The following is a 26,220-nucleotide window of genomic DNA, read 5'->3' as shown; positions in this document are numbered from 1 at the left end:
CAATGTTGAACCAAATACGGTAAATGCCTGATTTGTCCCTTTATCCCAAGCCTAGTGGACAAGTTTGATCCATGACTGGGCAGCACTAACCCAAGGTTGAGCAGCCAATATTGGATCAAGGCTTGGTGAACAATATTAACCCAAAACTGGGAGCCAATACTGTGTCAAGACTTAGTGAATAATATTCATCCAAAACTGGGTAGGCAATTTTGTGTTAAGACTTGGTGAACAATATTAATCCAAAACTGGGTAGTCAATATTGGGTCAAGGTTTGGTGAACAATATTAGCCCAAAACTGGGTAGCCAATACTGTGTCAAAACTTGCTGAATAATATTCATCCAAAACTGGGTAGCCAATAGTGTGTCAAGATTTGGTGAACAATATTAACCCAAAACTTGGCAGCCAATTCTGTCAAGAATTGGTGAACAATACTAACCTACGATTGAGCAGCTAAAATTGTATCAAGACTTAGTGAACAATGTTAATTCAAGAATGGGGATCAAATATTATGTCAAAACTTGACGAACAAAATTGATCCAATATTGGGCTACTGGGTGGCTTTCTATCTTGGCCAATACTTCGTTACCCAGTATTAGATATAGCTTGACGAAACGTTTAGATACCTAACATTGACACTCGAAACATGACGGAACTTTGATCGAGCATTGACAATCCAATACTTGACTGTCCAGTATTGGACCAAACTTGGCGAAACATCAAGCCTTGACATTTGGATATTACTCGAACTTTGAACCAGTATTGACAAGTCAACGCCTGACTGCCCCAGTATTGAGCCAAACGTGTCGAAGCGATAATATACTTAATAGCCTTGGTATTTGAAGATTGGCCGAAACTTTGAACCAGTATTGGCTTCCCACTATTGGTACAGAATTGGGTCTGTTATCAAGTCCGGTATTTTCTACATGCGGGAGTATTCAAATCCATTATTTACGTGTAATGAATGAATGAAATACTGCGAAAAACGACAGACTATTTCTTTTTTTTATTATTATAAAATCAAGCAATTAATTTTTGTACCGTTTAGATCGTCAACCATATTTTTCCAGTGGGTATACGGATACAAATGGATCTCATAATTAACAGGGAAACGCCCGGCGGTGATGTGCTAATTTATTATTGAGTGCATACGTTGTTTATGCGCAAATTCATTGAAACTTTAAACAACTCTAATTAGGACATAATTTTCCTAAGTAATTTATCAACCACCATCACGCGGTTCAGCAAAAGCGGGATACGAGAGAGAATTATAAATCATAATAAATGATTTAAAACAGATTTTAGATCTAATTAACCAATCAGGTCCTTTAAAAAGACATAAGATGATGCTCTTGCATACTGATTGGTAACACGTTACACATAAAAAAGTACGATGCCATTGAGACACATTGCGGTGTTCCGTTAGTCAAAAACAACTTCGTACTTATTTGCACGCTCGTAGCATATAACCGCAACGAAAACGACTGTTTTCTAAGCTAGCCATCCCCTTGTTATTTATGTTCCCGCCGATCGCGATATCCGCGAAACTAAACGCACGAAACGAGGGTTGAAAAACTCATAATCGGACGTCGCGGAGGGAGAATGATGGAGACAGTGGCGACAGAAACCGCCGCATTTGTGTAGAAGGAATGACGAGACTTTTCGATAAAATTCCAACGATAAAAAGGATTATTATTAAGTCGATTTTAATCCCCTACAAAAATAATGATTCATTTCGTATTTTAGTTCTGTCGTCTTTGCATTAAGTTAATGCTTTTTATTTGATTTAAAAAAGGTAATCTTTTAATTAAATATAAAAGGCAACATTTTCAAAAATTACCCTTATGTGTAATCATTCCTTCATGCGAATATTAAAATACGTATCTCCAAAATATTCAGTTCACGCATAATTATGGGCTGTGATACAATCAGGCTTTCACTAAGATGCAGCAAAATGGCTAGATCACACCGCGATCTGAATGGCAGCAAAAGGTGCGTTTTGCTAGTGAATGGTACAGTCTTCTTCGAATACACATATTTGATAAATAGATTAAGGGACGGTACAAACTAACGCGATCGCGGTGGTAGCGGTAACGGTGGCGGTAGCGGTGATGATGCCCGTAACGGTGGTAGTGGCGATCGCTATAGGGATCAGGATCAAACACACCATCCCGAATCAGGACAGTATCAATATAAAATATATAAATAATATTTCTATACTCCAGATGGTACGCCTAAGTTGAGTAATTTTGTGATTTCAATTCTCCGATCATCATCATAAAGTCGTCAGTTCTAAGAACGGTTGGATACGTATACCTCCGCTCTTTCTTATCCTAAGGTAATTTTCACATCTTCCTAAAACTAGAACAACCCACATCCCTAACTATTTGTGAATAGTAATCTACTGTTCGTTTCAAGAAGTTGGAGATATGCCCCTTCTCTTTATTAGGATGCGCTGTAGCATATTTCCAAATTCAATCATATTTGTCTGCGGAGCTCATTTCTACACCGATCATCGAGCGAGAATTAGACAAAAGTGTACAGTACAATTCGCAAAATTATTTAAACTGCCTCGTTAAAATTTAAGAATATGTTTTATTTAAAAAAATAATAACAAGTGATTAACTTAACGCTCTACACACCTATAAAACTTTTGCTTTGTTTTCTATTGTCAATTTATATACATTTTTCTTTTAAAAAATTGCTAAATATTTTCGTCTAGTACTGTACAGTTCTAGCCGATCTCCTAAGACCGCCCATTGAAAGCTCTGCTCGTTCAAGGTTGTTCCAACTATTTCTGTCTTGCTCACGCTTAGTGCGTATTCTTTCTATCTTCGCGCAGATTTCTTCAAGGTCACAATTCTAACAAATTGAAATTGTCTGTAATGTAGGTCTATCTCTACGCTTCCTAACTCCTGTTTCTGCCTCTAATATGTCTCTAACTAGCTTTCATGCCTGAAAAGGTGTCCTACCAAACTAACTCGTCTATTTCTTATTGATTTCCATAGCGCCATCTATTCTCCTACTCTTTCTAATACCTCTTCATTTCCGACCTTCTTTATTCACTGTATCCTCATCACTCGCCTATAACACCACATTTCGAACGAATCTTTTCTTTTTTGCCCTCCGTCGCCCACATTTCGCTCCCGTACCATAACTGTGCTCCACATACATAAACTTTTAACAATCTTTTTCGAATTTTTGCTTATTTCATCCTGAGTTATCTGAATTTCTTGATACCGATACACAACACCGTGTGCTGAACGCCGCGCCCCACCGATCGCGTTGATTTTTGCCGGCCGGATATCCAATTGGATCTAAAAGAGTGAAAGTAAGTTAGCTGTTTACAAGAAATCCAACGGGTAATTCCGTTCTGAAACCGCGGTCCGTCGTTAAGCACCAATCGTAACTTAATTTAAAAGGGAACAATATGAGAGCGCATCGAGCACATTTCCAAGTCCACTTGATGGAAAGTTTCTGTTTGTTTCTGACATAATCTCGCGGAATCACCGAAACTTTAGTAATAATGCAGTAAACGTGGCGACCATAAACCACTTCTTGGACCTTTAATATCTTGAAACTTTCGCCTTTCTAGACGATCGCATTCATACGCCGAAAATTTGCTCGTCTTCTACTAAACTACATTCGCATTAATGCACCCTTACATATACGTATATACATATACACTATATATTAATGCCATATATACACTAATTTTGAATATTGTGCCAGGAGAGGACTGGAATTTGAATTAGAGTAAAATTGCTATGTCCCACTTATCAGTACACTACAATTCTATTCACTGTACATAGCGCATTTCCTTCGTGAAAATCGATAAAATGCTTACACTTTAGGGTAGTTAACCTTACTATCCTATCCCTGTCGTATACTAGCATAGTCGTATTAATATAATTTTTTATTACAATCGAAATACTACGAAATGCTTCAACATTAATAACTTGTTTTCCATATGAATTGCTTTTAAAAAGGAGTATAAGGATTATTATGTGTTAAAAGCGGAAGTACAATGTGTCGAATGTGCATGTTTCAATTGACCACTACTTGAATGAAGAAAAAGTATTAATTCTTTTGTCATTTGTTTGTTTAGACTATATCTTCTCTATTTCGCCTTATCAGCACGGAGAAAATGAAACAGGAAAAACTACCTGAATATTAAAGCGATATTTACAATTTATCCCACTAGCCCATTGCTTCCTAAATGAAANTTACAATTTATCCCACTATACCGTTGCTTTGTAAGCGAAAATAATAAAAATTACAATTTGGACCCGAATTTGTAAACGTAAAATCCCAGCAGAAATAAATTTAGTAGGTATTTTAGTTGATATTACAAATTAAATTGTGACAATTAAGAAACACGAAATATTAAAAAAGTCAAAATTGAAATTATTACAAGTTACCTAATAAATTCTACGATTTCTACGGCAAATTACAATCGAAATTGTAATTTTTATATTGTCATAAAAATTTAGTTTTCTCCGTAAAGGTATCATAAAGAGTAGAATAGCTTAATAGGGACATTGGGTAACTGATCTCAGGCAAAAATTAAATCTTCAAAAATGAGTTTCAGAGTATGCTTTGTAGTTTTTTGAGTATAAAAAGTATCATGATTCTTAGGTAAGAAGAAAAAGCGGCTGATTTCTTCAAATTGAAGCAGAAAAGTAGAGCTTTCCGCAAATCCTTTTTTTTCTGGCACAAAACTAGACATGATTAGGAACTTATGTAAAAGAAAAAGTATGTTTTTGTATGAAATTAATGATGATGTGAACTGACTATTGTTGACAGATGTCGTACTCATAAAAAAAAATATGGCGTGTACATATCAGCTTGATATGCTCACTGAAGCCATTTATAAGCAAACAGAGGATTTAAGCATGTACACCTGGTAGAATAGCCTTTTTTTTGAGTTCACAGAAGCCCACCCTTTACTACTTTTCTGTTTTTCTTTCAATTAAACAAAGTCACTTTTAAGCAGTCTCGGTTACGTTTTCGTTTATGTCATTAAAACGAGCATTTTAAATACTGAATTTTGCACAATACTCTCGCAGTTATCAATCATTAACATTCGAGTAAAATACAGACCAAGTCAATGCTAAGTAACCGCGCATCAATTGAATCAGAACATATTCGAGTACGGTACGACCCAAATGGCAATTCGTCATCGCACGCTTTGTGACATTACGTTACGAACATCTGCATGCCGCACTCATCAGTTGACGACGAAACGTTTCAATGTACGGATTAGAGATACGGTTTCCCATATTATAGATACATGCAAAACGCACACGCGCCACTGACCGAAGATGTTACAAATACCAATTAATTGGGCCTGTGATTGTCAGCGACAGCGACCTTACAGCGGCGATCGTCGCACTCTAATTAAACAGCTCGAACAATCGGGGCGGATAATTATGGCACATCCGTGCACGACACACACACACACACACATATACAATTAAGTGCGCACATACATGCACGCACATAAACTTGATGTTCATTCCAGTGCGAATACAATAATTGTCCTTTAGTTGTAGCCAAAGCAGCCGCGGCAGGGTTGAGAGCTTTGGATGTGGAGACGGCTGCGTTGCGGTTATGTTTTTCGGTCCTTGGGACTAACCGGTGGGCTTGCGATTTATCATGGTTTATAGAAGGCCGTGATCTGGCACCTCTGACCGGAAACTCAAGAAACATGACTAACATGCTTCCAACCGCCGCCGGAACAAGTTGGGTTAGTTGGAACAGTAAGCGGTATATTTTTTCATATAACTAAAAGTAAAGCCAAAGAATTTCGATTCTGTCTTTTCTGTTTAAACATTCCAAGAAGTCGATATTGAAAAATAAATACTCAACTCTACAATTATTTATTTATATAATAAATAGGATTTACCCGCGGTTTCGCTCGCGTTGATTCGTATCAAAGATCATTGACGACCACATAAAGCTAATTATTCTATCCCTCGGAAACAGTATTCTTTTTCTGAATAAAGGGTAGCGTATGTCCTTTTTTATACCCCTGACATTATACGAGGGTGGATTGATAAGTTTCCGGCCTGACCAAGAAAAACAAGGTTTTTAAAAATTTTTTTTTTTTATTTCTCAACATAATCTCCTCCAAGGCTGATACATTTCTCATAGCGGTGTTCCAGTCTATTAATGCCATCTCTATAGACTGATTCGTCAAGCTCCTCAAAATAACCATTTACAGCTTCGATTACTTCTTCATTGTCCGCAAATCTCTTACCGCCAAGCCATTTTTTGAGATTAGGGAACAGAAAATAGTCACTCGGGGCTAGGTCTGGAGAGTAAGGAGGGTGCGGCATCAATTCAAACTTTAGATCGTTGATTTTAGCCGTCGCAACGATTGACGTGTGCGCTGGTGCGTTATCGTGATGAAACAAGATTTTTTTCTTCGCCAGATGAGGTCGTTTAATTTTCACCTCGTGGCTCAAACGTTGCAATAAGTCTGCGTAGTATTGACCAGTGATAGTATTACCCTTTGCAAGGTAATCAATGTATATAATACCTCTTGCATCCCAAAAAACAGTAGCCATAACCTTGTTCGCCGAAAAAATTGTTTTTGCCTTCTTTGGAGTTGGTTCCCCTGGTCCAATCCACTGTTTAGACTGTTCTTTGGTTTCAGGAGTGTAGTGGTGGACCCACGTTTCGTCAACGGTTACGAATCGACGCAAAAATTCGCTTGGATTACGCTTATACAATGACAAATTTGCGGTAGAAATGTTTTTTCGAATCAATTTTTGGTCGACTGTTAGCAAACGCGGCACCCATCTTGCACAGAGCTTTTCCATATGCAAATGTTGGTGCAAAATATGTTGCACACGTTCATATGACATCTTACAGGTCTCAGCTATCTCACGCACTTTCAATCTGCGGTCTCCCAGCACTATTTGATGAATTTTTTCGATCATATCTGGAGTTGTGACCTCAACGGGGCGTCCTGAGCGAGGCCCATCAGAGGTGCTCACACGACCCTTTTTAAACTCGGAAACCCACTGCTTAACGGTTGAATATGACGGGGAGGATGTCCCCAGTGTTGAGTCCATCTCTTTTTTAATTTCCTTCGGCGTTAACCCCTTCAAATAAAAGTATTTGATGACAGCACGATTTTCCTGCTTTTCCATTTTTACGAAAACCACAGAGGCGTCTTGTTCAGCGTGCTGTCAAACCTACACTAGCAAGGAGATCGGGCTGAAACTATAGCTACAAGCTATCCAAGGATGGTACTATAGAATGTCACCTCAAGGTAGGCCTAGTGGCGTCATCTCTTGGTTAGGCCGGAAACTTATCAATCCACCCTCGTATGTAGAAAGTTTCATAATGATCGGTTAAGTAGTTAAGGCGTGAAATGGTAATAAACAAACCAATAAACAAACTAATATTCCCATTTATAATATTAGTTAGGGTTTTTTATTTATAAATGATAAGTGATGATGCACAACTTGCAATGTAAGTACAGTAGAATCCGCTTATAATGACAACGAAGGGAAAAGACAAACACGTCGTACTTAGCGGGCGTCATACAAAGCATAGTCTTAGAAAGTAAACAACTTTCTATTTTGGTTATTTATTTAGTTTAATTGAGAGAAAAATTACAAATTGTATTTATTTATTAACAGAAAAAGAAAAATAACGATGAATTGCAATATCAATATACATAAGAAGGGTCAGAAAAATGAGCAAAAATATTATTATTAATCATTTGGGTCACTACAGCCGGATATGATTTCTTGAGAATCAGTCAAAATAAACGATATGTCATTTTAAACGGAGTCATTACATCCAAACTTTCCTATAGTGAATTTAATATGAAAACCGCACATAACACTGCAATTACTTCATATTAAGCGGTTGACCAATATAGGCGGAGTCATAATAAACGAATTCCACTGTATATCACACTGACGAACATCTCTCATTAAACTCAGTAATTATTCCTGCATAGTATAATTGAGAAAAACATAATAATTAAAAACCACATGGTAACGACGAACAATCAAAGTTAAAACTAACACAATATACGTAATACATCCTATAAAACAACAAAAACAGACACCATTGTTGTTTAGTGCGTTCTTTGGGCAAACGTTTAGTAATTTTAATTTACTATTTTGTTTTGACGGCAAGAGGAGTCCAGGGTCAGTTGGTTATTCGCCGCAAATTCATTCAAATTTTAGCCAATGAAGTTTATGAAACGAAATAGGGTGCACAATAAGGGGATGTTATATTAGCACAATTGTAATTCTGGGAAGAGTTGTTGCACTAGTTCTGCAGCAGTTGAACCGTACAACAAGAAAAGTCCGACGCGGTTCACCTCAAAAACTTTCCAACAGCTATATATGTATGAAGCAGAGGGAATGTGCCAAAGATTAAAGTAATTATGCTCGATTCATTTAAGCTAATTCCATCATTAGTATTTTTGTAATTTCTTTTGAATTCCCTGATCGTACGAAAGATACTCGAATTTGTTTTGATTGCCTAAAATATCGATAAGGATATGTAATAAAATTAATAGGAAAATAGTAAGAGCGCTTCAAGTTTCAAGTTCTTCGTCCTGCCAGATGTGTATATAGCGATTTCGATTTCGAAGATTTAAAAAAATCATAAAGAGAGACACAAATGTAGGCAACGTAAATACATCTGGTGGGTTTTACTGCTATCAAAGTACGATACTCAAGCGTTAGGCAAGATTAGGGGAAAAATCGCCTAATTTTGAATCCTTTTTTTTTATACAACATTTTTTGTGTGAATACCCTAGACAAAAATTCTCAGTTTCTCTCCAGTCTCTCAGAGTCTTTGAGAGTCTTTCAGAGTCTTTCAGCGTCTCTGAGAGCGTCTCTCACAGTCTCTCAGTTATTGCCTAGGTGTTTTTATGGATCTCTCACAGTCTCTGTATGAGAGACTCGAACGATAAAATTGTTAATTCAGAGATTCGAGTCTCTCACAGAGAGACTGAATGAATAAAACTGAAAAATTGAGAGACTCGAGTCTCTCGTAAAAAGACTGGGATCTCTGAAATATGTTGAACTTAGAAAATTTTAACCATGTCTATCGAGACACCACTTATTGAGAGATTCGAGTCTCTCGTTCAGAGATTCGAGATTCTCGTTCAGGGACTGGATACGAAATGAGAATCTCTCTATGAGTGACTCGAGTCTCTCGTTCAGAGACGCTAAACAGTTTTTTGACAATCACTCGACAGCCTCTCAGCGACACCAGAGAGACTCGATGAGAGACGGAGACTCGAGAGACTGAACATTTTTATCTCGAGTACAACATATTTTAAAATTCTTTTGCACCTAAAATTTTCTATTACCTCAATGAAAAGGCGATACGTATACAGAAATATTTATTTCAATGGTTTATAGAGTCAGACTGTCTACAATAATATAAGACAGTGGGAAACTCAACCTCTCTCTAAAAGTCGAAGTTTTGTCGAAGCACGAAACCCTATAACTAAAACAAATAAATAGAAACTCTCATATTGGAGCAAGAGAAGTAATATTGACAACTAAGAGGAAATACATCTGACTTGTTCACGTCTAGTTTATCGGTCTCATATTTAACGTAAAGCGAAGTTTATTTTACATAATATTCGCAAGCGTCTCCATTACCGCGTTTAGTGTCGCCATTTGTCACCGCATAGCCAACTTGACGTGACAACGTAAACTTGCGTACACGATCTCGTCCCTGATGCTTTCTATAATATAACGTTATACTTATTAATTACGGGCCAAATTGCGCAGAAAACGTTGAAAGCATCCCGAGTACCCGATCGACCTTCTAAATTTTGTTGGGCAGGTGTAATTTACACGGAAAATGAAAAATCAAGACACTATACAAAATTGAATAAGTATAGGTACCTAATAAAAACATCAAGCATATAAAAATTTTTACAATCTTTGATTTGTTTGCATACAGAGATTGCTAGATATTACTGTTTCGATAGCAAGATGCAGCGGTAATATTTTTTATGGCGGAACAAGAACGATTTTAGTGCCCGCCATAATTTTTATTTCATTACATTCGATGCAATATCAACGAAAAAGTAACAATTTCGTCAATCTTGCTGAAAAGTCCCGTCGTACAAGTCTTTTATAGGCCATTTCAGGAAAAATTCGAAACCACAGAAATTTATTATGTTTCCTATTCCTACGTAGAACTATTTTTGAATGCATCCTACGATAACAAATGTAAACTTTCAAGGAAAACAGCTTTCAAATTTAATTTATAAAGTTGAGCTCACTTTACATTGTAAATTAAACTTGTAAGTTTTTGTTCTTTTACCTCAAGGGAATAGTCAGGATAAAACACTTTCCTAGTTAGTCTAACCAGAACTAAATGAATAAAAAGCTTTAAGTGTTAAAAATATACAAGGTAATTTACGCTGTTTTCTATTCTTAAATTTGTGATAGCATCCTAACAATACGCAATACCAAATGTAAAAGTAGAACAGAACTTTTCAACCTAACATAACTTTTCCTTATTTCAATCCTGAGACCAAAAGTCACTCTAAAGAATGGTGCAAACTTGAAGAAGAGCTTCCACTGAAGGCGCGTGCAGTTCCGTCTGTTGGAAAGGTATTGCTTAAGTGTATTTTGGGATTGAAAAGGGATTATTTTTATGGATTATCTGGCGAAACTTGCTACAATTAACGCAGAATATTATTCGAATTTAATAACCGGACCACTGCGACAGGCACTTCTCAAAAAATAGCCTGAAAAGTTGCATAATTAATATAACACGATAATGCAAGGATATTTTGAACTATTTACGGTGGGAATTTCTACCGCACCTACCTTATTTCCCCGATCTTGCACCCAGTGATTATTATCTGTTCTCAAGTTTAAAAAAACCCTTACGGGGTTTTCGATTTGAAAGTTTAACTGACGTAAAACGTGCCATAAATAGGTGGGTTGAGGAGACACCGAAAAAGTTTTTTGAAAACGGCTTAAAAAAAATAGTTTATCATTAAGATAAATGCATTCAGTTCATTGGAGATTATGTTGAAAAACTACATACAACTTATATTGACGAAAATTAACAAAATAATAAAAATTATAGCTAAATTCCCAGAACACTGGAGACATCCCTCGTAGATAGAGTAATTTTAGGATGCATCCTACAATCGTAAATGCAAACTTTGAAGTAAAAAAAATTTCAAACAGAATTCTTTTTTAAATTATAAATTTCACTCCATAATTTCTGTTTGGTGTGATACTCAAGGGAACACTCGAGTCGAATCACTTTTCTAGTTAATTTACCGACTAAATGAATGAAAATCTTTTGATGCAGAAAATGCGTAGCGGAGAAATAACGTTCACCGATTTATTTTCCTTAACTTATAGGTAGTAGTATGGAGCAAAAGACCGTTATGGGCCTAATAAACGTTTATCTATGTCAACTGCCACCTACGTATTTTACCAAAAGAGGTAGACACCCCATGCCACCTCTGCGCCCGCTACTAACTTCATATTTCTTATTTAACGCGATGTTGGTAGAAACTGAAACGCTTTTATTAATGACTTCCTCTTAAGGGTGGTAATGAGGTAACTTATTTTGTTAATTAAACCACCCTCTAAATAAGTTTTGATCGGATCGATAACCGCATACAATACACATGTAAGCACGAAACAACAATCACAGCAACCGTAGATATTTAGGGCTTATTCCTTATTGTTAATTTGTTTATTTGTGCTTCTGAGAAAAGGCTTTCTCTTCATAATAGTTTTATTCCGAAAATACTATGTTGACTGTTGTTTCGGTTTTAGTTGTTCACTGAAGGTTAACATAAAAGATGACTGATTACCTTTGCTATCCTTAACATTTTTATGAAATAACCCTCACATACTTTCTCATTTTTCATCACTAGCATTTATTTAATGAGTCAATCTTAACCAATTCGGAGTTATATCGTGAGCAATTGCGCATAGTATCACAATTTCTGATCGGAAAAAAAAAACAAAAAAAGGCGCAAATAAACAATTTATTTTGAACGTTTCCCAGAATATTTAATTTCATGACTAAGAATTTCCTTACGCTTTTTCTTATTTTGTTCGCGTATCTACTTGTTGTTCATTTAAACTGTCATGCAATGTTCCTGAGTATTTCTGAAAACTTCCCGTAAGTTCCTCTTTCTTGTGAGGTGTTTTATGTATGCACCGCGGTGTGATGCCGATGTTGATTGATGTGTTGCAACCCTATTGCGATCTACAAATTGTAAAATTTATTGAAAACTACTGCTTTGATTTCCAGCCCCGTTTCAATAACTTGAACATTAGGAAGAAAAAGGTTTTATCGGGCAGGAATCGATTTTGGGCCGCCCGTCAGTGGAGATCCAAACACATCCGAATGTACATTAGAAATCGTTTCAAAGGGTCAAAAATTCAATTCATTCATTCATCTAAACGTGAAACGTATATTATTTGATTTGAAGTACCACATACGATTTCTGATAAGTACTTAACTATTTTATAATACTTTTATTACACTTACCGCAAAATTCTTTAGTTGCCTATTTGATTGATATATCAATGAAATAGACCGAAAAATAGCGGAAACCTGTCTTTTACTTCACTATATTCGAAATCAAAAAGTTTAGTAAACAAAAATCAAAATATTAAAAAATCAATTCCAAAGCTCCCTTCCTGGAAAACATCTTACAGCTGATGTCGCTTTATTACGAAGTAGATGATAAAAGTTATCCGAGAAATGGAGGCCAGGTCGATTCAATTTGAATTTTCAATATAGAGCTCATTAAAATCTGAAGAACAAACGGAACGGGAAAAACAAATTGCTTTAAACAGCTACGCAGATATTAGAATAAGAAGTAAATATGTTAAACTCTCTAAAACATAGCTTATATTAAAAATGAGAATAACAGGCAATCATCCCTTAAATATCAAGGAATAAGCTGTTTATTTGACCCAGTGGCGGCTCGAAGATGATACAGATATATTTGTTCTATATGCAGCAAAAATTTAAATTATTACTTCTTAGAATTGAAATAGAACATAAAAACAAACATGTATAGGCACGTGATCCTATGCTGTATAACTTTAAGGAACGAATTAAATTAAATTGAATTTCTTGTCATTCTTAAAATTTTGTTACCTTCCATATGACACTTCACTCGACTATATTTGAAATCTTAAGGAAATGTTATGCTCTGTTTAAACCCATTAGAATACGTTTTGCGCAAAAGCCGTTTATTGCGTCGGTATGTTATAAAATTTCATTCAAATTGGCTCAATAGTTTCGACTATGCTTTGATTGATTGTCGTCAGTCGTTCAGGACAAGTTCTTTTAAATGTACAGTAGAATCCGCTTATAATGACAATGTCAAATACGTCACACTAAGCGGACGTTATACAAAGTATAGTCTTAGAAAATAAACAACTTTCTATTTTGTATAATTATTTAGTTTAATAGAGANAATAAACAACTTTCTATTTTGGTTAGTTATTTAGTTTAATAGAGAGAAAAATTACAAGTTGTATATATTTATTAACAGAAAAAGAAAAAGAACGATGAATTGTAATATCAATATACATAAGAAAGGTCAGAAAAATGAGCGAAAATATTATTATTAATCATTTGGATCACTATACCAGGATATGATTTCTAGAGAATCAGTCATAATAAATGATATGTCATTTTAAACAGAGTCATTACATCCAAACTTTCCTATAGAGAATATAATATGAAAACCAAACTTAACACTGCAATGGTCAATATAGGGGGAGTCATAATAAACGAATTCCACTGTACTAGAGATATTTCACTCCACTGTTTCATTTAACGTTGTCTAATGAAATTGGAATTATCTCGAGTCATTCAGATTCCCTAACATTCTTTAAAAACAAACAAAAACCGGCTTTTACTTAGTACCGTCTGCCATCTTTTCCAAAAAGAAAAAGTTATTACACTGACGACAGTTGCTCTATGTTAAGGACAAAATAGACAGTAATCAACTAGTGTTGCGAGAAGCTACTTCCCATTAAACCTATTTCCGGATAGTCTAACTTCATCTATGTCTTTTAGCAGAGCAATTAGCTCACCAGCTTCTTTAAAAGCTTCTTCTACTTCAGCATTTTCCCCAGAACGTCCTCATTCCGCTTCGCCTATTAAATCGGTGCAGTATCTTGTTTCGCTACTGATACTTTATTTTACAGCGCGTACATTATAATCACAAGCACATAGACAGACATCTGCAAACTTTACTTAACGTTCAGAATAAGAAAATTGGATTGTACAAACGTACAAACGTCAGGTGACATACATATCCGAAGCCAAAACAAATTATGAAGAAGTAGAAGAGAAGTTGGACAAAAATAAATCAATTGAAGTACCTACATATCGAAAAGTTTCCAAACTTTTCTCGGTGCAACATTATAATAAGATCAAATATGTACATTAAATAAATAACTAAGAATAACCCAAAAAGTGACCCCATTGGGATCCGTCAAATGGGCATACACCATCTGGTGGCAATATTTATAACTCGAATTGGGAAAAATTTACATAGGAACTGTGCACGCAAATTGTAAAATTGTTTATTAAAATAATAAAACACGTTAAAAAAGTAAAAATTTTTTTGATGATGGAGTCGACGAAGTTTTCTTCTAAAGTTAAATCAAATAAAAAGTTAATATGTTCAGTGAAAAGCTGCAATAGCACTTCAGACATAGATCTTCACTCTTCACCTACATTAACTACTTTCCAATAAAAACTAACCGTTTTATATATGTAAAAAATATATTCGGAAAATTAGAGAAAAAAGTAAACTAATAGAAGCTTGGATGAAAGCAGTAGGTATCAAAGAAGTGAATTCCGGAATAAAAATTTGTTCACGTCATTTTAATGCACATGATTATATTTCAGCAAGTATTTACCATCAGCCATAACCTTAATATTTAAAACTAGAATCATACTAAAATTATAAAGTGAGAAATTATTTATTCCTGTGTAATTGATTTAACACAATTCTAATGATACGATATAAGTATTTTGAGGTTAAGAACCTACCTGCTGCAATACAACAAAGTTGCAATAATGTGTTTGCAACGTTCTCTTAAATCGGCTTTGCACGTGCAAGTCATTGATATGATATTGCTTAAATCACCCAGAATCACCTCACCAATTATATAACGTGAATCACTTTTTAAATCCGAAGTTTGTAAAAAGTAGGCAGTAAACTTGACGGAATTTGAAGGCTAGCTTCCGGATTTGTTATTTCCGAATTTTATAATGTGATTGGCATTAAAAACACGCTCACCTTCAACGAAATTTCCTTTCCGAGGCTTTGTGTCAGCCCAATCACATATTGTGTCAATACTTATCATTTTATCGTAATTTAAAAACTTGGAAATTGCACGGTACACTATAGCAACTACGATAAATTTTCCCTAATCGGCGCCATGTTTTTAGGCTCCTCCCATTTAACGGATCCCAATAGTAAATAGTAGAAATACAAGTAAGAAAACCTTCCAAATGCGTATTATCTACATTTATTATAATTTTCTAAGCAATATTTATTAGAGAATTCCTTATCTATGTACAAACATAAAAATTGCTTTGCTTCCGCCGAGCAAAATTAAAATAAATTACGATATTGATCGTTCTAATTCAAATAAAGTAAAATGAAAGAGTTTAAGCCCACTTGCGATGCTTTAGTTGGAATAAGGTCAATGGCGCTCATTCAATCTCAAGCATGCTGTGCGACGAGGAAATTACGAAAGGAAGCCCCTGTACTAATAGCTGAAAGAGCGGAATCCACTCGTGGCCTGGACATTTTTCTTCCGACAAGACATCCGAAATCGTTCCATTTGGTTCGGTATAAATGAGGCGACTGCATTAAAAGGGACAAATGAATTATGAATACTTTGCGCGTTAGGCGTAATCAAGGCGGCGTTTAATGAAGAAGGAGCGGACGCATCCATTCTACTTTGTCTCCACATTCGCCCCATGGCACCGCTGCCAACTCTCTCTTTCATCCCCGATTCTGTTCTCCTTCTCGCAATCGTGAATTATAAAGAAAATCTTTCTTCCGCTTTGTTATATTAGTCTGGTAGCAAGGAAAAATGACCCGGACAACACGCTGCCACTTTTCTACCGTCGAGGACATCGCAAAATTTGGGATACTAACCAACAAGCAAAATGGTAGAAAATATATATTATTATAAGTGCTCGTGTAAACACTTATTAAATAATAAATAGAAACACCTGAAAGTTATACTGAGAGGGTAACCAGGAAAAATACGACTTTTATTAAAATTTACAGGTTAGGGGTATTTTAAAATGTCTTGAACCGCAAAATAGGTAACTGGCGAACCTTACTCATTCGTATTGTACACAAAAACACTGAGTCGACTATTAGCCATGTAAGCGATGATGGCCAGATGGCATTATTAGTGAGAAATATAGAAATCAATGATTTCGTCATTGTGCAACGCAAGGTCATGACCCACGAGATTCTGAACTACCTCTAGGTTTTAGTTGATCTGAACAGAATTATGCACCCGATGTTCGGTATGCAATTTTCCGAAACAAACGTCGCGTTGTAATGCATTGGATGTGTGCTATTATGAGCCACACTTTATACAAATAAATTAGGTCGATGTGCATGCATCATTACCTAAAACTACTAGATAGATTTTGATCAATTGTTTTAGTTTTATTTTTTTTTTTTTGATGCTTGACCACTACCTCCAATACAAATTGTTAGAATATTCCTACTGATTACGAAGCTACTAAATTATTTATACACGGAAGAAGAAATATCTGATCATGTGCTGTACTATATCGAAATATGTACAGTAACCCTAGACAAAAATTTTCAGTCTCTCAGAGTCTTACGGCGTCTCTGAGAGCGTCTGTTACAGTCTTTTACAGTCTCTCAGTTATTGCCTAAGTGTTTTAATGGATCTCTCACAGTCTCTGTATGAGAGAATCGAACGATAAAATTGTTAATTCAGAGATTCGAGTCTCTCACAAAAAACTACGAGGGCGATGTCGCCGGAATGAGCTATATAATAAAATTTCATTTCAAATATTTTTGTACTCTTTACAGGATTCAGGGATAATAGCCCAATATCAACTATTGACTGTAATCCTTACATTCCGCTACCTTCAACCATAACATTTTGCAATTAAATATAAATTGTAGTTACAAAATTTTTAATTATCCTATTTGTACTCTAGAGAATGGTGATATCGGTCGTAACAACAAAAACCTATACCAGGGGTGGCCAACCGTAATGATTTTTTGGGCTACTCGACCTTGCGCTTTCCTCTGTTTTATATCTTGTTACGTAGTATCCATAAATTCATATTTAGGTCACTGGTACAATAGTCGGGAGTCGAATACAAGAACACGAAGATGCAGGATGGTGAGACAGTTTACTATCTCTTCTATTCTCACCCTGTAATAGTTCCCTATCATTTCTACGTTTCCTAATTGTCTAATAAGAAAGATTTAGATATTATGTGATAATCTCTACTACTGCATCCACCCTGAATTATCTGACTTCATAGTAGATACCGAAAATCAGCAAATGAATACACTTTGTAAAACTATAACGAATCTCGCGGACCGCAAAAATGTTCAAGGAAAGCCGCGAGTTGGCCACCCCTGTCCTATACTTATGTGTTCAGGAACAAAACTCCGTAAAAAGAAGCAACCGGAATGGTTTTTCTCACTCGCGAGCCCATATACAGCCCCGACCATGACAAGCAGAATTATTTTCAAGAATCTAATTAATTTACTTCAATGCACGCGTAGAATTAATCTCGTTATCACCTGCAAGACAAATTGTTCGTTTCAATTAGCAAGTCAAACACAAGTTAAAAACAACCACTGATAAAATCTATTCGGTAGCGTTAAAGCTTGTTCAAGTAGTTTGTAAGATGTGAGAAGAAGAGAAGAGTAGAACTGTCATCGCCTCGCCGTGAGTACTTATCGCGGTGCGGATAATTGAAAACTTGCAATTCTGCCAAAACTTGCATGAGTAGTTTTCAAGTCTGTTCATATTTGCCTCTCGTCACACTGTAGGTGGGTGAGTGTATTTTAGGGACGCGTGTAAGCGCACGTACTTATTTAATGGAGACGTAAATCTATCTGAGGCGGTCGAGATGCTTCAAAACTCCCTTGTTTGCACGTCAAACTTTGTACGAGTTCGTTTGTCAGGAACAATGTCGCGGTTTCGAACCCAGGACCGGTCTGATGACTATTTACACAAAGTTCACTTAAACTACTTCGGGTCTGCACATGCACACGTGTGTCGTATGAGCGGTGAAGTACGAAAAAAGATTGAGAATAATTTTGGGGTGACGATGTCCGTATTGTTCTCCATTGTCAAGAAAAAATCACAGACTTCGCGGACAACGCAAGTGCTTTTTAAAAAACCATCAGTTACTAATAAAATAATTCGAAGTTGGTCTGTATTCTGTCGAAACTGCCAGACGCGGATCGCGATTTTGATCTTTTTGGATCTCATCAGAGCGTCGCAGGCAGCTCCGACAGAACCTTCTTAAAGCATACGTAATCCTAAAATGTAGCACTGTACTACAGATGGCGTTTACAGCGCCATTTGTCGTATTTTCTAAAACAAGCTGTTAAGGCAGCAGGTAAAAGTTGGTCTGTGTGGACTACACCGGAAGGTAGGGCGGAAGACCACCTTCAGCCTCCTTTCAGGAATTGAGTGGGAGGTGGTTCAGGTGAGAAAGATGAGACGGACGAAATGAAGACAGAAGAGAATGAAAGATTATCTGTGGAATGAATATTACTGCCCCAGCGTTTGCCTAAGGGATCCAAAGAAACCACAGAAAAACTTGGACCAAGGCAGACGGATCCGGAATCGAACCGGCGTCCGAATGCCCGAAACTTTAGTTTTATCCTGATGATTCTGGTCAGGACTCAGAACAAATTTATCAAATTATTGGTATTGTATTGTTCGTAGGTTTAACAAATTAAATTTTAAGAAGAAAGCTATTTATTTATACTAATTACTTTTAGACTTAAAAACACTATTAAATTATTACTAAACTTCGGTAATTATTCTATTTATTTACACTACTGTTACTATTCACTGTTCTATTTATTTCACTTCTATCACTGTCAATTTATCTCTTGATTCTTTTTTATTTTATACTCTTTTTGATTCTCTTTTATACTCCCTTGCCTCCTTTAGGGAACATTCTCCAGCCGTCCAGAGAAGTCTCGTTTTCTTTGAACGGTTTAATTGCTTTCTCGGAACGCAGGTACGACACACACGTCTACAGATACGGCGCACATGAAGAAAAGCGCCCGCGGCTAGTCGGCGAATCGATAAGCCGCTCACACACACGTATGCCCGATCGCACACAATCACGCTCGTGGTCGCTACAGTATTTCGATGATTTTGGACATGTACTTAGAATATCAATCCGAGCGATGCCGCGGGTAAGAACTACTGCTCATTAAAAATCGACACAGTTCCACGTCGCATATGTAACTGTTTATATGTGAAATATGTTAATAATCGATTCTGTCATATGGGTAGCAGTAGGAAGAGGAATTTGTTCGGGAAGTTCGCACCGGGGGAAGAAGGCGAAGTGACAGGTTTTACGACTCGGCGACTGCAGCCGGAGATGCAAATGAAACATCGCTCAAATGGATAGAGAAAAACGATTAACATTAACTTACTGTCACGGCGAGCTCAGCTTCGACTTTCCATTAACTACATCTCCGTTGGTACTGAGGAAACGGAAAAGAACCGAACCGAAATGGCGACGAAGTCGACAACTGAAACGCGAGTCTTTTTGAAATATTCAAATTTCGTTGACGTTTGATCATCAGATACTCTGTCGATACTGGCATTACATTGCTACGATAGAAAAGAACAGCTAAATACCTTTAACTCAATTAAAAGATAAAGCTATCGTCGCCAGAAAGGTTTAATCAAAAGCAAAAGCCAGATTCCAATTGCAAAAGAACCAATAATACAGCTTTTATTCTAACAGAGTGATACGAGACTTGACTTCAGCTTTTTTCGCAAAGAAAGTTTAAGCCTTGAAGTTAACCTTATAATTATCTATTTTAAAACAAGTACCAAACAAATATCAGAACAAATATTTGGAGGAATGACAATAAATCCTGTAGGATTATTTGACCTTAGTAGGTTAATAAAATCAGCAGCAAAATAAAAATTTATACAAGGAACGAGTTATAGGTTAGGTACATTACTTTAATTTATACAATTATAGGACTAGACACATTTTAATGAGTTTAATTTAAAAGTACAATATTAATTAATACTTTTAGAAATTTTAATAAGTATTTAATTTTTGTGATCAGCTGTGATGCCCAAGTTAAGAAGAGATAATTAAAATAATAATAATAATTAAGCACATCTGTCGGAGATTTAGATTTAGAACGTATTGATAAGTTTGTGAAACTGTTTTTGATGGTACAATTAGGACTCGATGTGGACATTCGTCCACCAAAGGTACTCACAGTCGCAGGACAGATGTTTATGTTTGTAGACTTATAACTATTTACAAGGATGCCTGATATGAGGGATGTTACCAGGCAACGAACGGAATATAGAATAACAAGATACCGTAGATTTGTTGTGCTGACTATCTCATACCAATATCGTTTTTATTTCGAAATAAATAATAAATAATCCAAAAGACCAAGTGCTTGCTGTTGCTGTTGTTTTGACGTATACATAAATCACATATAGTGAAATCATTCCTGTCACATAAGTCCGCAAAACTAAAAATTATATTATATATTTATAAATCGAAGAGTTTCAACCTTTACGTACTTGATGAATGAACCAGATAAACACTAATGTTTCGATTTTTACAAGAATTTTATTAAACGAGTCAATGGCTTTGCCGAACATTGATTTTTAATCGGACGACTACTCTGGTCTGATGACGCCAGTACTTGACGGAACAATTGTTAAGTTCAATAGTTTTTGTGAAAATCTTATCAATTTGTGTTTTCCATATTATTCAGGACTGCCGCAAGAATGTCAACAATATAACAATCTTGTCTTAAAAACCAAAACAATATCGAGAACAAATTACTCATATGAGATCGAGAATTCGAATATGCATATATTAAGGACGGTCCAAGCATCACTCGGATCCGTTGCTATGGAGGGTGATGCAAGGGTGGTAAAAGTTTTGAATTAGTACAATAATGGAACTTGTACTACCATTGTTAATAGTAGTATTATTTTCTATTAAAGTTTTAGTATTTTAGAAAGTAAGGTAAGACTTTAATAAATTAAGATTACTCATACAAGAACAAAGATAAGATTCGAATTTTGATCACTATTCGGTAAGAAACCCGAAACAGGGGTTTCTGCATCCGCAAATTAAATGATAAATTACGAAAAACCTTATCAAGACGAAGTGAAGTCAAATGAATTGAGACTGAATTTCTTTCTAAGCAAAACTTATGACACGTTAAAGAGAAAAAACACACATTTTGATCAAATCACTTGAAATTTAATCTTATATTTAAGTTATTTTACGAGAATTATGAATAAATCGTCTACGTATATTTTGGGTTTAAGTAGTTGCAGTCGCTTTATTTTCAAAACCAATGAAAAGATATTACCCTACAAGAATATACCCATTATAAAGAAAAGGGCAAAAGGGTTCTTCAGCTAGTTCGTGCAGTGTTTACGTCCTGATCAAAGAAATACATGTGACTATACTATATGTATAATTAATACAAAGGCAGGTTGATGACCCAAAGAAGCCATACCTTCAATTATGCTATATTTATTACCTTAATAAACTGTTACAAGAGAGCCGCACTGCAGACTTCCCTTGACGTTTTTATTTTGACGTATTTTGTAAAAGAGGTTGTGTTCGTTTTCTCAGAAACGAAGTTATTGAAGCAATTATAAAACTTTTATAATTTTAGTCCATTTATTTCTATTTGCATTTTATTTTGTCAATATTATTTTTAAGTTATTCATAGTCATGTTCGGCCACTAGAGTCATTTTACAACCCTGCCAGTTTGTAACATTCATCTGGTATTTCCAAATTTCTAGGTAGGCTTTCCAGCAACATCTGTACATAGACCAGTTCATTTATGTTCAATGTACATGTACATTGTATTATTAGTAAGTAAGAGTCTGATCTATGTATCCCAATTGTATTTATATTCACATTATCAGTAACCAAAAACAGTCATTACAAGCTTCTCACTACATTAACATCATTCATTTATTCATCACAAAGGTCGCTGTCTTAAACATTCAAATTATTCAGTCAATCTTATCTCTTTTTATTTAGTTAGTTTTTATTTCATCATAAGTTTCCACGGTAGTTTAAGTTTTGTATTTATTTGTATATATCCGTATTTTTTAAGTGAATTAAATTCTTTAAACCAGTTAGAGGAGTTGATTCATTTTAATGTGGTACAGCAGTACACCGGAAGAGCCATCAAACACGTGCTTTTCCTTACAGGTTGACTAGATCGAAAACCCCTTAAAGTAAAATTTTAATTTATAAACATCGCTATGCCATTTCATAAAACCGAACGAACAGTGTAGGTATAGTACAAAGAAGGATATCGAATATTTAAGCTATCCAAGATCGTTTAAATGTTACCAGAGAGAGAGGCAACATCAAAGTATCGAAAACAAAATTAGAAAAATACCCTCCGAGCAACCGTTGGAAACCTAGGGGATTCGGACCATAAAGTTCGCAGAGTCCGTTACATGACGACGATCTATCCGTACACAAAGCGTCGTGACGGCGTCGACGGTAGCGACCGCCTCGACCGCGGCTACCGAAACTTTTCCATCCATAAGTGTATTCCTTCGGACAAGGGAAAAAGAAACGAAGAAAAGGAAAAGAAAAACAATCAAAACATCAAAGACGGAGGTAAAGTGATTTTGTCGAGTTCCACCTTTGCCCGGATCTTGTGCTGTTTATAACATCGCTCTTTGAACGACGTATAACAAGAAAGCTCACATTAATGTAAAAAAAAATTCTTCGTTTCCTGGTTTTGTTGCGGAAAGCAGGTTTTAAGTTTCGGTAATAATATTTACAATAGAAGTTGGATAATCATATTATGTACTGAAGATACAAAAGTTGGTCATTAGTCCACTATTAGGTACACTTATTATACGTCAATTTTTAAGCCGAAACTATCATTAATACCTACGTTAATGCCTATAAAAGGTTTGATTATTGTAGAAAGTTAAAAAGAAAATAATCTGAAATATGTAAAAGAGAAAAAGATTATAATAAGAGTTTCCTACAATTTTCCCTGTTAAAGCGCCACTTGGCGCTAGAAAATGAATTTATTCCTTGGTTACTTTATACTGGTCCATGGTAATAATCTCGCAATTTTCTTCATTTACAAGAAATCTAATTAACTTCGTTTAACCGCAACTTTTCACAAATTCGTTTATCTTTTACGAACTTCTGTACTTGTTAATGTAATAATCTGAAATCGGATTTATTTACTTATTCTAAAGTTCGTAGAAAACTAAACGACAAAACGGGACAGCACTATGAAGTTTTACTGCACCGAAGGAACGGGACAAACTTTTTGGCTTTCATTTCAAGTTGCAACGAAATTAGCCACTGTTATTACTGTACCTACCGTCTATTATGACTACCGAAAAACAACTTCGATTTTCACATGTCTTGGAAATCATTAAACTCTTACAATTTAACTTTCTTTTTAAATGTTTTATTCAAATTCTACAATCATTTCGACTTTTTCAAACGTTTCAATGAAGATAATATCCTAATAAATAAGTACACATATTAACTACGAAGATTAGTGTAAATAGATTTGTGATGTATCCTAAGAATAAGTACTAGTAACTATTTTGGTTTTAATTGGTTACTGCATCAGAGTATCCAAAGGAAAAAAGACAAAATGTCTTTTCAAACATTATGAGATTAAAAAGCACATAATGGATTATTTACACTTCATGCTGCAGATATCCTGGTAGAGGTTATAATATAATCCGTTTTTAAATTGAAAATTTAAGTATTTGATTATGTGCGTTCATATTCCTAACTTATTTCAAGTTTTTAATTAAAAAACTGATTTCACCAAGATTGTATTGATTTAGGAATTTTCCCAACCATAACCTAACCCTCCAAAAATGAAAATTAAATCCTTTGACTTATACTCGTTTTTATATTTACACACTCGAATTACCTAATATAAGAAGAAAATCATTTAACAAAATACCTTTAGACTTCGAGTAAAAAGTGAATTTTTAGTTATTTCACCCTTGCAACACGGGTAACAAAAACAAAATTGGTGATTTATTTGCAGCAGCGGCTAATGCTCAAACACATGGGAGGTCAAATTAAAAAAACAAAGAACGTAAAAACTAAATTTCGAGATCAATTTTCCAACTTACTTATTGAGTCTGCCCTATAACAACTTTAGATCAATTCGCCTTGCATCGCTAAATGATCAATTACTTTGTCATTAAATTGGAAATGTTTTTTTTAATAAAGTTTAGTTGACTAAAGCTGATCATGTGCAGAACAAAATAACAGAATGCTTTTTCACTTTTTCTTTTGAATGTTTTCAATCTGAAATAACACAATTTGTAATCCAGAAAGAATCCAGGAAATAATAACAAAGGTAACAAAAACCGAGCATTTTCACAACGCAAATCCATTTATATAAGGAATACATAAATTCTTTGGAGTACCGATTGATGTCCGTACCTCTGCTTCTTATTGCTTGCGTTAAATTTCATTTTAGTTTAGGAGGTCTAAGTCTTTTTTCATAATGTGATAGCGCTTTAAAGTTATAAATTTTAAAGCGTTTGTATGTATTTGTGATGTCACTCAAAAAAATGCTAAACTCTATTGATCGATAATTTACGATGAGATCGATTCAGTTTCTATTATTACAGATTCCGCTATTTAAATGGTTTTTAATTGACCTACTACCCCAGTAGAGAACCAGCTTGTTTTAAATAAATAGGTAATTTAGATACAGCCACTAGTACCAATTATCTAAATAAACATTTATAGATACTATTATGTAACAATAAGTACTTTTAGAGTGCGCGCGCAGTAGCGAGCCTTATTTCAATCTAATCCTGCAATCTTTTTATGGTTTTAGAAGAAATCCGTTGTCAATTGGAAAAAGAAAGGCGTAAAATTGGACGCTGAGGGTACCGTAATAAGCTTAATGAAGATGCCAAAAAACAACCTCACCACCCTGCCTTACTTGCATTTCGTAATTCTTCGATATCGACTCCTAATTCGACTTATTCGGCCGATTATTATCGATTCCGTTATTCAATCAATCGCTGATAGATAGGTAAACAAATAATAATAAGGATTTGTAGATACTACATTACAATATGCTGGATATGGTGATGGTGAGGCGTCAAAACATCACCGAAACGTAGTCACTCGTGCTTTAATTAAAATAAATAAACAAGTTAGTTATCTTTATCGCTTTAATTTATAAAAAAATTGTTGTTTGTTGTTGGCGAAATTGAAAAAATTTAGTTGTACCTAATGTATATGTATTGCATTAATATTAGATACTGTGGCCAATGGCCAAATATCCAAAAGGAAAAACCGCCACTGTTTATTTGTATTCGTTTCTGGTATGTTTATAGTTGTGGCTTTTACGAATGGGAATCATATACAGAATACACTCTAAAATGTAATCGATTCCATCTTCCGCTTGGTATCTATTGGTATCGACGTGAAATTAGTTTATATCTAAAACTAATATTGAGAAGTGCTGTCAGGAAAAGGGTACAAACAGGAGTTGACGTTAATCAATATTGGCGGCCAATTTAAAAAAAAGTACACACATCGAAGCTTTAACAACATTTACGCATGCGAAACATCCGTATCAAGGGTCAAGGGGATATAAATTTCTACCTGACAGTTTACTTGGATCTATAGTAAACACTGTTTTGGTAGGTTATTGCGATTAGGTGCTTGTAAAATCAACGGGAATTTAGAAAGTAAAAATTAACATAAATTTCATTTTACGTATTGGGATCCGTCAAATGGGAGAAGCCTAAAAACATGGCGCCGATTAGGGAAAATTTATCGTAGTTCCTATAGTGTACCGTGCAATTTCCAAGTTTTTAAATTACGATAAAATGATAAGTATTGACACAATATGTGATTGGGCTGACACAAAGCCTCGGAAAGGAAATTT

At 35.2% G+C, this 26,220-nt stretch overlaps 1 long non-coding RNA gene across 1 annotated transcript in view; it reads right to left on the bottom strand.

Annotated features, from left to right (window-relative positions):
* The window catches only part of LOC108735134, a 478,298-nt gene that overhangs the window by 435,748 nt on the left and 16,330 nt on the right, over nucleotides 1-26,220 (bottom strand). The gene's annotated exons all lie outside the window — the stretch shown is intronic.

This window comes from Agrilus planipennis, unplaced genomic scaffold (assembly GCF_000699045.2).
Source record: "Agrilus planipennis isolate EAB-ADULT unplaced genomic scaffold, Apla_2.0 scaffold34, whole genome shotgun sequence".
NCBI classification, from domain to species: domain Eukaryota; kingdom Metazoa; phylum Arthropoda; class Insecta; order Coleoptera; family Buprestidae; genus Agrilus; species Agrilus planipennis.
Note: the sequence above shows the minus strand (reverse complement) of the source record. Positions and strands in the feature narration are given on the sequence as shown.